This window comes from Ursus maritimus, unplaced genomic scaffold, assembly GCF_017311325.1.
Source record: "Ursus maritimus isolate PB19 unplaced genomic scaffold, ASM1731132v1 scaffold_22, whole genome shotgun sequence".
NCBI lineage: Eukaryota > Metazoa > Chordata > Mammalia > Carnivora > Ursidae > Ursus > Ursus maritimus.
Window position 1 is genome coordinate 36,182,432 of NW_024424675.1, and position 12,475 is coordinate 36,194,906.

The following is a 12,475-nucleotide window of genomic DNA, read 5'->3' on the forward strand; positions in this document are numbered from 1 at the left end:
AGGTTTGATTGGTGTATGTCAAAATCACCCATAGTATATGTTGCAAGGGCAAACATGGTTGAGAACTACTTGCTGGTCTAGATGAGTAATTCTCAGGATTATTTGAGGTAGACTGCTCTCCTGGGGCTATTTCAGCATCTTAGAGGGAGAGCATTATATCTTAGAAGATGGAATGACATCATTACATCTTCGCATCATGACATCATGATGACATCTTGACATCATGACACCATTTTTTGTCAAAAAAAGACTTTACAAATCAATTAAAAAACGAAAATTCCTAGGAATAAATTTCACAATAACAATGCACAATCTATATGAAGAGAAGATTTAAATTCTACAGAAGGATGCAGAAAAAGACTTCAACAAATAGAAATATAAGCTATGTTCTTGACTAGCAAGACTGCATCATTAAGATCAGACATCTGTTGAGATCCTTTTTTTAAAAAAAAAGATTTTATTTATTTGACAGAGAGAGAGCAAGCAAGAGTGAGCATAAGCAGGGGGAGTTACAGAGGGAGAGGGAAAAGCAGGCTCCCTGATGAGCAGGGAGCCTGATGTGGGGCTCGGTCCCAGGACCCTGGGATCATAACCTGAGCTGAAGCAGACACTTAACTGACTGAGCCACCCAGGTGCCGCTATTGAGATCCTAATAAAAGAACAAGCGAGATTTTATTTTGGAACCAGATGAGCCAAGTCTAAAATTCTTGTGGAAAAACTAACAAGAAAACATTTCTGAAAGTGCCTGCCCCAGTAATAAACATACTATCATGTCGTAGTAGTTACAGGGGTGCCTGGCTGGCTTACTCAGTAGAGCATAAGACTCTTGACCTCTGGATCATGAATGTAAGCCCGACAATGAGCGCAGAGTTTACCTTAAAACAAAACAAAACAAAACAAAACTGTTAGGTACTAGTGTCTAATTAGTTCCACAAATCAGCAGAAGAGAAATTCCCAAGTAGACCCAAAAACAGGTAGGCATTTAGTATTCAATAAAGCTGGTATTTCAAATTGGTGAAGATAAGCAGATTTCATGCAATAAATGATATGGGACAACTACAAAGCATCTGTAGGGAAAAAAGAGTTAAATCCATACTTCGTATCTTACACCTGGAAAAATGCCAAATGGATCAAGGATTTAACTGGCGAGAGGGAAACCATAAAAGTACCAAAAGAATTTCTGAGAGAAGTAGAGAAGACCCTTTTGACTATAACACAAAATTTAGAAGACTTAAAGGAAAAGATTGATACGTATGACTTCATGAAAATAAAATATAATCATGGGAAGTAAAGAAACAAATGACAACCTGGAAAAAAAATTGCATCTCAAGCACAGAAAGGCCAACTTTATCTTATTTTTTAAAGTTTATTTATTTTATTTACTTAAGTAATCTCTACACTCAACATGGGGCTCAAACTTATGACCCCAAGATCAAGAGTCACAGGCTCCTCTGATAGAGCAGCCAGGTGCCCCAGAAAGATAAATTTTATAGCATGTATAGAATTATAACATGTCCTATGAATTACAAAAAGATTAAAACCCAATAGAAAAATGGGTAAAAGATAGCAACAGACAGTTCATGGGAAAGGAAAAACAAGCTGTTCTTAGAAATAACACCATGAGGGACGCCAGGGTGGCTCAGTCAGTTAAGCGCCAATCCTTGATTTTCAGCTCATGTCATGGTTGTGAGATTGAGGCCCTCATTGGGCTCTTTGCTGGGTATGCAGGCTGCTTGAGATTCTCTCTCTCCCTCCCCTTCTGCCCCCTCCCCAACTCTCTCCCATTCTGAAAGAAAGAAAGAAAGAAAGAAAGAAAGAAAGAAAGAAAGAAAGAAAGAAAGAAAGAAAGAAAGAGAAAGGAAAGAGAAAGGAAAGGAAAGGAAAGGAAAGGAAAGGAAAGGAAAGAAGGAAGGAAGGAAGGAAGGAAGGAAGGAAGGAAGGAAGGGAAAGGGAAAGAAAGGGAAGAAGAAGGAAGGAAGGGAGGAAGGGAGGGAACCATGAATTGAAGGATATTAATGGAAATAAAGTTTGTAATAGCAAAAGTTTGGAAATAACATCAATGTCCATTGACCTAAGACTGGCTAAATAAATTATGACAAATTCTTACAATGGAATGATAATCAGTGTTTAAAAAAAGAATGAGGAGAGACATTGTCAAGAGAATGAGAAACAAGCTACAGACTTGGATAAAGTATTTGCAAATCACGTATCTGATAAAGGATTTGTATCCAGAATACATAAAGAACCCTGAAGACTCAACAATAAGAAAACAAAAAACCCAAGGGAAAAATGGGCAAAAGAATTGAATAGACACTTCACCAAAGAAGTTATAGGGATATACGGGTGTCAAACAAACATGTGAAAAGATGTCATTAGGGAAATGCAAATAAAACACACATACGATACACTCACAAAGAGATATCATTACACACCTATTTGAATAGCTAAAAAAATGATAAAAATAAACCAACACCACCAAATAGAATGAAGAGCAACAGGAATGCTTATTGATTGCTGATAGAGGGGCAGAACAGTACACCGCTTGGGAAGGTACTTGGCAAGTTCTTATAAAGTTAAACATGCACTTGCCATACAACCCAGCAACTTATGTTCACATGAAGCCCTTGCACTGAAGTGTGTAGTAGCTTTCTTCATAAGAGCCAGACCTGGGAACAACCAAGCTGTCTTTCAACAGGGGAACAGACAAACAAACAGTGGTCCATCCATGCAATGGGACCATACTCAGCAACAATAAGCATAGATATGATCATGAAACAACCTAGATGAATCTTAATTGCATCATTACAGGTGAAAAAAAATGAGACCCAAAAGGCTACAAAATATTTGCTTCCATTTATATGACATTCTGAAGAAGGCAAAATTATAGGGACAGACAACTAATCGGTGGTTGTGAGAGGTTGGGGGTGGGGGGGTAGTCGACTAAAATTCTACACCTAATGTTTAGATATTTAGGTGATTGAACTGTTCTTTATGTTACCAATGTGGTGGATACATGACTGCATTTTCCCAAACTGTTACAGAGTGAACTTTACTGCATGCAAACGTTTAAAAATCAGTAAAGATGTCCAAGGTTCTCAAGATGGAGTTAAAGACCGTGACAAATGAATCTCACTGGTGGGGATGCGGAAAAAAAGGAGCTGACCCTAATAAACTTTGGAAAGTGCTTTGACTGGCAACTGTAAAGCTAAAGGCAAAAAGAACTGCACACAATTGTCCTCTAGTTGGGGCGTTTCTCACAGGCATGAGAACTATAAAGTGCCGTGAACTAAATGAAAATGAAATTACAACATAGCAAAACTCTTGGGGATGCAGTTAAGGCAATCTTTATAGGGAAATTTGTAGTATTAAAATGTTTGCATTGGAAAAGCAAAAAAAAAAGTCTCCATCAGCAGTAATCTAAGTCTCTTCCTTAAACTAGAAAAAGAAATTACATCCCAAACAAGCAGAATTACAGAAATGATAAAGATATGAACAGATATCAATAAAATGGAAAGTACTAACAATAGAGAAAATACATGAAAACAGAAGCTCATTCTTCTGAAGAAAAAAAAATCAACAAATTGATAAACTTCTATTCAGACTCATCAAGAAAAAAGAGCCAGAAAATTTATGGCAGGTACAGAATACACGTGTTTGTTAATGAACAGACCACCCCTGGATTCCAAGGGTCCGAAATCAAGCATAAAAATGTGGTAACAGCATTTGCCTTTGAAGAGAAGGACCGAGTAGCTGGGGATAAGGTGGGGAAAAACTTTTTGCTGAAATACCTTTCAGTTTTCTTCTGAATCTACATATATAATCACCTATTCGAAAACAGGGGTACCTTCCCAGCTGGCTAAGTCGGTAGGGCATGCCACTCTTGATGTCAGAGTTGTGTTTGAGCCCCACGTTGGCCTAGAGTTTACTTAAAAATACAAAATCTTTAAAAAAAAAAAAAGTTAAAAAAAATAAAGTGTTTTATATTTCAAAGAAAACATCTTCATTTGAGGGCTGGTAGTTTTTATTTATTGTTCTATAAAGTTTTTAATTTAAGTAATTTCTGCACCCAATGTGGAGCTCAAACCCACAACCACGAGATCAAGAGTCATAAGGCTCTTCCAACTGAGTCAGCGGGTGCCCTGAGGGCTGTTGGCTTTTAAAAGCATATTCATTCATTCATTCATTCATTCATTCATTCAACATGTGATGTTTATTATTTCCATGAATTTTTATACTTACATTGCAAATGAAGTCTTCCTAAAACAATACTGCTTTGTGCGTCTTAAATTTTTTTTTTAAGATTTTATTTATTCATTTGAGAGAGATTGAGAGCATAAGCACAGGGTCTCGAGAGGCAGAGGGAGAGGGAGAAGCGGACCCCCACCAAGAAGGGAGCCCAATGCGGGGCTCGATCCCAGGATCCTGTGATCATGACCTGAGCCAAAGTTTTATGCTTAATCATCTGAGCCACCCAGGCACCCCTTAAAATGTTACATAAATGGTGCCATACTATTTGAATTCTTCTGTGCCTTGCTTTTTGCCCCTCAATACTACATTTTTGGGTAGTTCATCTATATTTATATATGTAGCTCTAGTCTGTTCATTTTCACTTCTGTATACCGTCACATGGGTGTATCCCCTTGTACTTACCCAGGCTTCTGTTGATGGACATTTAGGTTAGTGATATGTCTTGCTGTTGTAAGCACGGCCACTATCAGCATTCTTGCGTATCTCCTCATGCAGTCTGTAGATGTTACGTTTTCTATACTTGTAATTGACTGTTTCCCAAAATACCCAGTAAGGTACCCTTTTCTAAGAGCTATCTTACCTATTGATTTTCTTATATATCTATGAACTATAGATATAATTTATGATAACTTTATTCTAATGCTCACAGACCTCAGGGAAATGGGGGGAGAGTCATTTGATTTATTTATTCAATAGATACTTAGATATCTACTGAGCATTAATTATGTGCCACGCACTGAGAATACTGAGATGAACAAGTCAGACAGGCCCCTGCCCTCATGGAGATTACATAAAGAACACATCTCTGCTTTTTTCTACTGGTCTTTTTCTCTTACCGACTGTCCTAAAAAATCTTGATAGGATTTTGTACAGGGATGCTATGGGCTCCAGGGTGAAGTGAGGAGTGATTACGAGTTAGTTCTAGGTCAACAAGGTAGCTCCTATTGGCTTAGCTGACCTGGTTATCTCTCAAATCTAATACCAGGTAAGTCAGTTGGAAAAAGAAATTCCTCACGATATAAATTTAAATTGATCCTACAGGAGAATCCATTGCTTATCTCAAGGTTATTTGGAAACAGGAGGCTACGTTTTTGTATCACACTGGAGGCAGAAGGCTACAGGGAGTCATTTTCCCTGGAACGTTAGAAAGCTTTACGGTCATACGAAATAGCTTTTGGCTTCATGCAAATTACTTCTCATTAAGAGCAAAAGTGCTCTTGTTATATTCAAGTATTATCTACTCTCTAGATGATGTCTATGTTTTATTACGTAGTTTTAAAAATTAAGTTTCTTGGGGCGCCTGGGTGGCACAGTCAGTCAAGCATTTGACTCTCAGTTTCAGCTCAAGTCGTGGTCTCAGGCTTGTGGGATTGAGCCCCATGTCGGGCTCCATGCTCAGCGGGGAGTCTGCTGGAGACTCTCTTTCCCCTCTTCCTCTTCCCCTCCCCTTGCTCTCTCTCTCTAAAATCAATAAATAAACCTTTTTAAAAAATTAAGTTTCTTAAAGTAATATGCACCCATAGTTTAAAAAGACAAATAGTTTTAAGAAGCTTATCACAAAAAAGAACACCCCCATCCACTCACTTTCAACTCTTTTCCTCAGGTAATCTTCCTTTATATTTCTCTTTTTTAAAAAGATTTTATTTATGCATTTGAGAGAGAGAGGGAGAGGATAGAGGGAGAGTGAGAGGGAGAAGCAGACTCCCCACTGAGCAGAGAGCCTGACACAGGGCTTGATCCCAGGTCCCCGAGACCATGACCCGAGCCAAAGGCAGACGCTTAACTGACTGAGCCACCCAGGCGCCCCTATATTTCTTTTTTTTAATAGTTTATTTATTATTTTTTAGTAATTTCTCCACCCAACATGGGGCTCAAACTCACAACCCTGAGATCAAGAGCCGCGTGTTCTGACTGAGCCCGTCAAGCACTCCTCTTCCTCCATATTCTAAAGGACATGCCTATACCAATATTTCTTGATTCTTCCATTTAGATCTGTTGAATGCCTACCATAGAAGATGAGAAATAGTTCTCTTAGTCCTGTTCCCACCCACTCCAACACAATAATTTCTCCTTCTCAGTTGTTCCAGTATCTATCATAATCATTGATTCAGTCAATATTTAATATTTACATTATTAAGCCTCCGTAAGTAGTATTTACCGCTAAGCCATGTAAAGTATTATGATTATATTTCATTTCTTCTATAACTTCCGCCCACCCTGAAGTTATAAGTTGCCTTGGTGTTTCATTTTCTTGTGTCACAGGATACAGACAGGGAACTATTTCAGTCTCGTTTCAGCTCATGCTTCCCCATTCCAAAGCAAGTCTGCCTAGGCGGGACTTGTAAAAGAGGTGACTAAAAACTGGTTATAGCAGCTTTATTCATAATTGCCAAAACCTGGAAGCAACCAAGATATCCTTCAGTACGTGAATGGATAGATAAACTGTATTACATCCAGACAATGGACTACTATTCAGCACTAAAAAGAAATAAGCTATCAAGCCATGAAAACACATGGAGGAAACTAAAATGCACATTACTAAGTGAAAAAAGCCAATCTGAAAAGGCTACATACTGTGTGATTCCAGCTATATGACATTCTAAAAAGGCAAAACTATGGAGACAATTAAAGATCAGTGGTCCCCAGGGGTTTAGGTGGAGGCATGAATCAGCAGAGCACAGAGGACTTTTAGGGCAATGAAACTACTCTGCATGATACTATAATGGTGGACAGATGTCACCTTTGTCCAAACCCAAGAATGCACAACACCAACGGTGAGCCCTAATGTAAACTACGGACTTTGGATGATAATGATGTGTCCATGTAGGTTCATGGGCTGTGACAGATGTACCCACTGGTGAGGATGTTGATAGTGGAGTAGGCAGTGCATGTGTGGGGGGAGGAGGTGTACGAGAATTCTCTGTACCCTCTGCTCTATTCTAATTTTGCTGTGAACCTAAATCTGCCTGAAAAATTAAGTCTATTAAATTAAAAAAATAAAAACTGGTTTTGTTACTTTGGGTCCCCTACCCATTCAAGAGCATGAAAGGACTATTGAAATTTCCCAAGATCAAACGAAATGTTTGGGGAGCACTGATGAGCTGTGGGTACCCTTCCACTGGTTTGTGGGAATGAGAAAAGGAAGGCCCTTCAGTCAGACCTGGCGAGCTGGATGTGTCTTCTGAAGCTCAGGAGACACGGTAGCTGGTGCCTGACTCGCACCTGAGAAGCATATGGCAGGGACCATGGCTGGCTAGCTCCTCTGATGGGGCAGAAAGAAGCAGAGGTGCTGTTTCAGGATGCTGGACGGTATCCTGAGGACCAGACTGGGCCGTGCTGGGGAAACACTAGCTTGGATCTGGTCTAAGAGGTTTTTCCTGAGGAGTGAGGTGACCCCAGTCAAAAGAGGCTGCATGCCTGGGGGCTGTGGCCAGAATTATAAGTGGTCATAAAATCAAGGGGTCTTCTAGTTGAGCAAGGCCCTACCCATAGAGCAGATCAGAGCTCAGGGCTCGGGGATGGAGGCGTGTCCTGGAAGAATCACACAAGTCAAAAGCACCCTGGAAGAGGAAGAGTCCATTGTGAACCCCTGCCAAGGTCAGAGAGTGTCATACTGCCTCTTCTTTCCTGTCTATACAGGCCTCTTCTATCCAGGAGGAACCAGAGAGAGTCTCCTGGAGGAGGAGGATGCTGGAAGGCCTGGTGGGGATGTAAAGAAGCCCACCAGGCCTCGCTTTCTTATCTCAGATGGCCAGTCCAAAGCAGGTCTATGTGGCAGAGAGAGAGATTATTTAATTTTAAATAAATTTGGGAGTTTTGATTCGTATTAGAGTGAATCAAATGAAACTGCCAATATTCAACCATTTTTGACTTACACAAATGGCAACTTCATATGGTTCAGCTTAATGCATGAAATTTGACTTCTGAATTACTGAACCAAGGTTATTTGGAGGTTTTAAGTGACCAAGAGAATTTTATTACCTGAGAGTGACTAAAAAAGCCATGAGACTTGCCCTAGACTTCATTCAAGGGTATGGGGGAAGAACAATTTGAATATGCAAAGAATAAACTTTGCATCCAAGAATAAACTTCTTTTCTTCCTACACCCCAGAGTTCCCATCTGTTCAACAAATTGGCTACACTTCGTTTTCTGTGTATTTATCACCAATTCATCCACAAAATCTCTGACAGAAACTGAAATTTCCTTTCAGGAGATTCAAACACATCAGGTAATCTGTCAATCAATGTTCAAATTTTTTTTTGCCTTGGAGACATTCCCCCACCTTGCAGTTTCTGTTCTTCTGCTCCGTTTGGGACTGACTCCTATCCGGGACTGCTGGGCAGCTGTGGCAGTGGCACTTTCTCTTGCATCTTTCCTGGGCTGGATCTCCTGTTTCTTGGATTCCATGAGTTCCTTTTCATGGCTTTCTCCTTCATGCTCCACTCACTTTCTGAGAAAATGGCCAACAAGAGAAATTTTCGAGATCTTGCATATCTGGAAATGTCTTTATTCTATCTTCATGCCTCATGGATAACTTGGCTGGGTATAGAATTCTAGGTTAGGAATCACTGTGTCTTAGAACACAGAGTTTTTCTTTCTCATACCGGGGGGAAAATCTGTTTCTTAGTACTTTACGCTTAGATGGGAAACCAACTTTTTTATTACTCCCTCACTTCCTGTCTCTCCTCCTTTTTTTTAATGTTTATTTATTTAAGTAATCTCTACACCTAACATGGGGCTCGAACTCATGACCCCAAGATTAAGAGTCAAATGCTCTTCCAACTGAGCCAGCCAGGTGCTCCCACCTTCTTCTTCATCTTCTCTGTCTCCTCTTTCTCCTTGATGGTGGTGGAGAAAAATTCTTTATCACTGGGTTTTCAAACTCCACAACTGTCAAAAAGTACAAAACTGTTTTCCTAACACAGGCTTGTCTTTACATAGCAGAAATTTGGCACTTACACTTTGTGCTGTGTTTGAATTACTCTATATAGTGAGAACGCACTTACAGAATCAGTTAAAATTTTTGCTGTATCTTGATAAGTGATTTCTCTATCATTCCTAATACTAAAACTCATCCACTTAATTTTTTCTTTTTATTATAGTTGAGATGAAATTCACATAAAATTAACCATTTTACAGTGAACAACCCAGTGGCATTTAGTACTTTCCCAGTGTTGAGCTACCACCACCTCTGTCCAGTTCCAAAGCATTTTCGTCATTCCAGAAGGAAACTTTGTATTCATTAAGCAGTTGCTCCCCATCCCCCCTCTCTCCCAAAACTCTGGCAGCCATCAATCTGCTTTCTGTTTCTATGGATTTATCTATTCTGGATATTTCATATAAATGGAATCATACAATATGTGACCTTTGACGTTTGACTTCATCCACTTCACATAATTTTGTCAAGGTTCACCCATATTGTAGCATGTATTAGTACTTCATTTCTTTTTATAGCCAAATAATATTCCATTGTATGGCTATATCGTAATTTGTTTATCTGCTTATCTGTTTATGGATGTTTGGGTTGTTTTCACCTTTGGTTATTTTGAACAGTGCTGCTATGAACATTCACGTACAAGAATTTGTTTTTAAATTCTCCAAGAAACTATTTTCAGTTCTTCTGGGTATATATTTAGGGGTTGAATTGCTCGGTCACACGGTTACTCTATGTTTACCTTTTTTAGGAACTGCCAAGCTATCTTCTATAGCTGAAACACTTTACAGTCCCACTGGTGATGTCCAAGTGTTCTAACTTCTCCATATCTTTGCTAACGATTGTTATTTTCCGTTTTTAAAATTACAGCTATCCTAGTGAGTGTAAAGTGGTATCTCATGGTTTTGATTTGCATTTCCCTAATAAATAATGATATCAAGCATCTTTTCATACAATGACTTTTTGGTCATTTGTACATCTTCTTTGGAGAATGTCTATTCAAGTCCTTTCCTCACTTTAAAATTGGGTTGTTTGTCTTTTAGTTTTGAATTGCAAGAGTTCTTTGTATTTTCTGGATATTCCCCATAATTTCTGAGGTCACCTGAATTTTCACTATTGTAAAAATCTGGTAATGTGTTGGGGCGCCTGGCTGGCATAGTGGTTAAGCGTCTGCCTTCAGCTCAGGGCGTGATCCCGGCATTATGGGATCGAGCCCCGCATCAGGCTCCTCTGCTATGAGCCTGCTTCTTCCTCTCCCACTCCCCCTGCTTGTGTTCCCTCTCTCGCTGGCTGTCTCTATCTCTGTCGGATAAATAAATATTTTTTTTAAAAAATCTGGTAATGTGAGTATTACACAATGTGGGAGAGACCATTTGTTGTCTAATGATATCCACTTTCCAATTTTTTTTATTGCAATAGAACCCCAACTTTATTTTTAGGGTAATTATGTGCCCATAAAAATGACTTTTCTAGTCCCCCTGTTTCTAGCCATGACCACATTAAGTTGAAGATGTCTATAAGACATCTAAGTGGGGATATTGGTTAGACATCTAGAAATTCAAGAACAGAGTTCAGGAGAGTAGGGACGCCTGGGTAGCGCAGTCATTGGGCGTCTGCCTTCGGCTCAGGGCATGATCCCGGCGTTCTGGGATCGAGTCCCACATCGGGCTCCTCTGCTGGGAGCCTGCTTCTCCCTCTCCCACTCCCCCTGCTTGTGTTCCCTCTCTCACTGGCTGTCTATCTCTGTCAAATAAATAAATAAATAATCTTTAAAAAAAAAAAAAAGGAGAGAGGTCATTCAGTTACGAACCTGTTGTTTCCTCCCCACTGCCTTTGTCCACCACATTTGAGCACCTGGCTAACATATTCTCCTCCATTCATCATCCTGGTGACCTCAACATTCATACAAACAGCCAATCCAAGATCCCGGTCATTCAGTTGTAGGACCTTCTCATTTCTAGTGACCTTCTCCTCCATCCTACTCCAATCATCCCTCCCCATGACCATATACTAGGTCTTGACATCAAAACTAAATATATCCGAAACATCATTCTACGTTCTGGCCACAACCCTTCCAACCTCCATATTTCATGACTCACGAAGACTATTCTTCTAGCTAATCAGGACTCCAATCTATTTACCCATCTAGTTTCTCCCCTTCCATCTGCCTTCTCCATCTTCCACGCCTTTCTATATTCAGCAAAAAGTTATTGTCCATCATTTCAAGAACCATTTGTATTTTGATTGTATGTGTCGATCAAAATTCCAGCTATCTGCTTTGTCAGTGTCTATACTGGAAAACTCATTCATCTTCCCAAAACAAAAACAATAACCCACCTACATCTGAACCAATCTTCTATTAAAACCAATCCTCATCTCCTCCTCTCCTTCATGTAAACCTTATACTGCCAATCATTCATTTTCCTTCTGAATATCTAGGCATTAGCCCTCAACTATATTCTTCCAATCTCTATTTAAACACTCTTAAGTCAGGGTGCCTGGGTGACACAGTCAGTTAAGTATCTGCCTTTGGCTCAGGTCATGATCCCAGGGTCCTGGGATCAAGTCCTGCATCAGGCTGCCTCATGCTCCCTCTTTCTCGCAAAAATAAATAAATAAAATCTTTAAAAATAAATAAATAAGAATTAACATTCTTAAGTCTTTCTTATCTAAAAAACAAAACCAAAACACACAAATCTCTTAGTCTCATTGCGTCTCCGGCCCCATCACATGTTCCTCCTTCCCTTCTCACAGCCAAGCTTATTTAAAGGTTTGCGAGTACTTTATTAAACACGTTGCTAAATCCAATGAACATGTTCAGATCTCTTGTTGCTGGATCTTTCACTAGCATATGACACGGCCCATCACTCCCTTCTAGAAATATTCTCTTTCTTGGGTATCTGGACACTACTCTCTTCTAGTTTCCATCCACTCCTTTTCTTTTTAAGGTCTCAAAACAAGATAGAAGAAAGTGTTTCACAAATCTGAGCGCTGTAATTAGTGTAGATCATTAATATTTTCTTGTTAATCATATAAAGAGGAATGCATATGGAACAAAGTTAGAAGGCAGACTTGAAAAAGAAAGCGATGGTTTAATTGAAATGGTATGACACAAGTGTTATCTTTTGTCTTTTTTTTTTAAGATTTTTAAAATTTTTATTTATTTATTTGACAGAGAGAAACAGCCAGCGAGAGAGGGAACACAAGCAGGGGGAGTGGGAGAGGAAGAAGCAAGCTCCCAGCAGAGCAGAGAGCCCGATGCGGGGCTCGATCCCAGGATCCTGGGATCACAC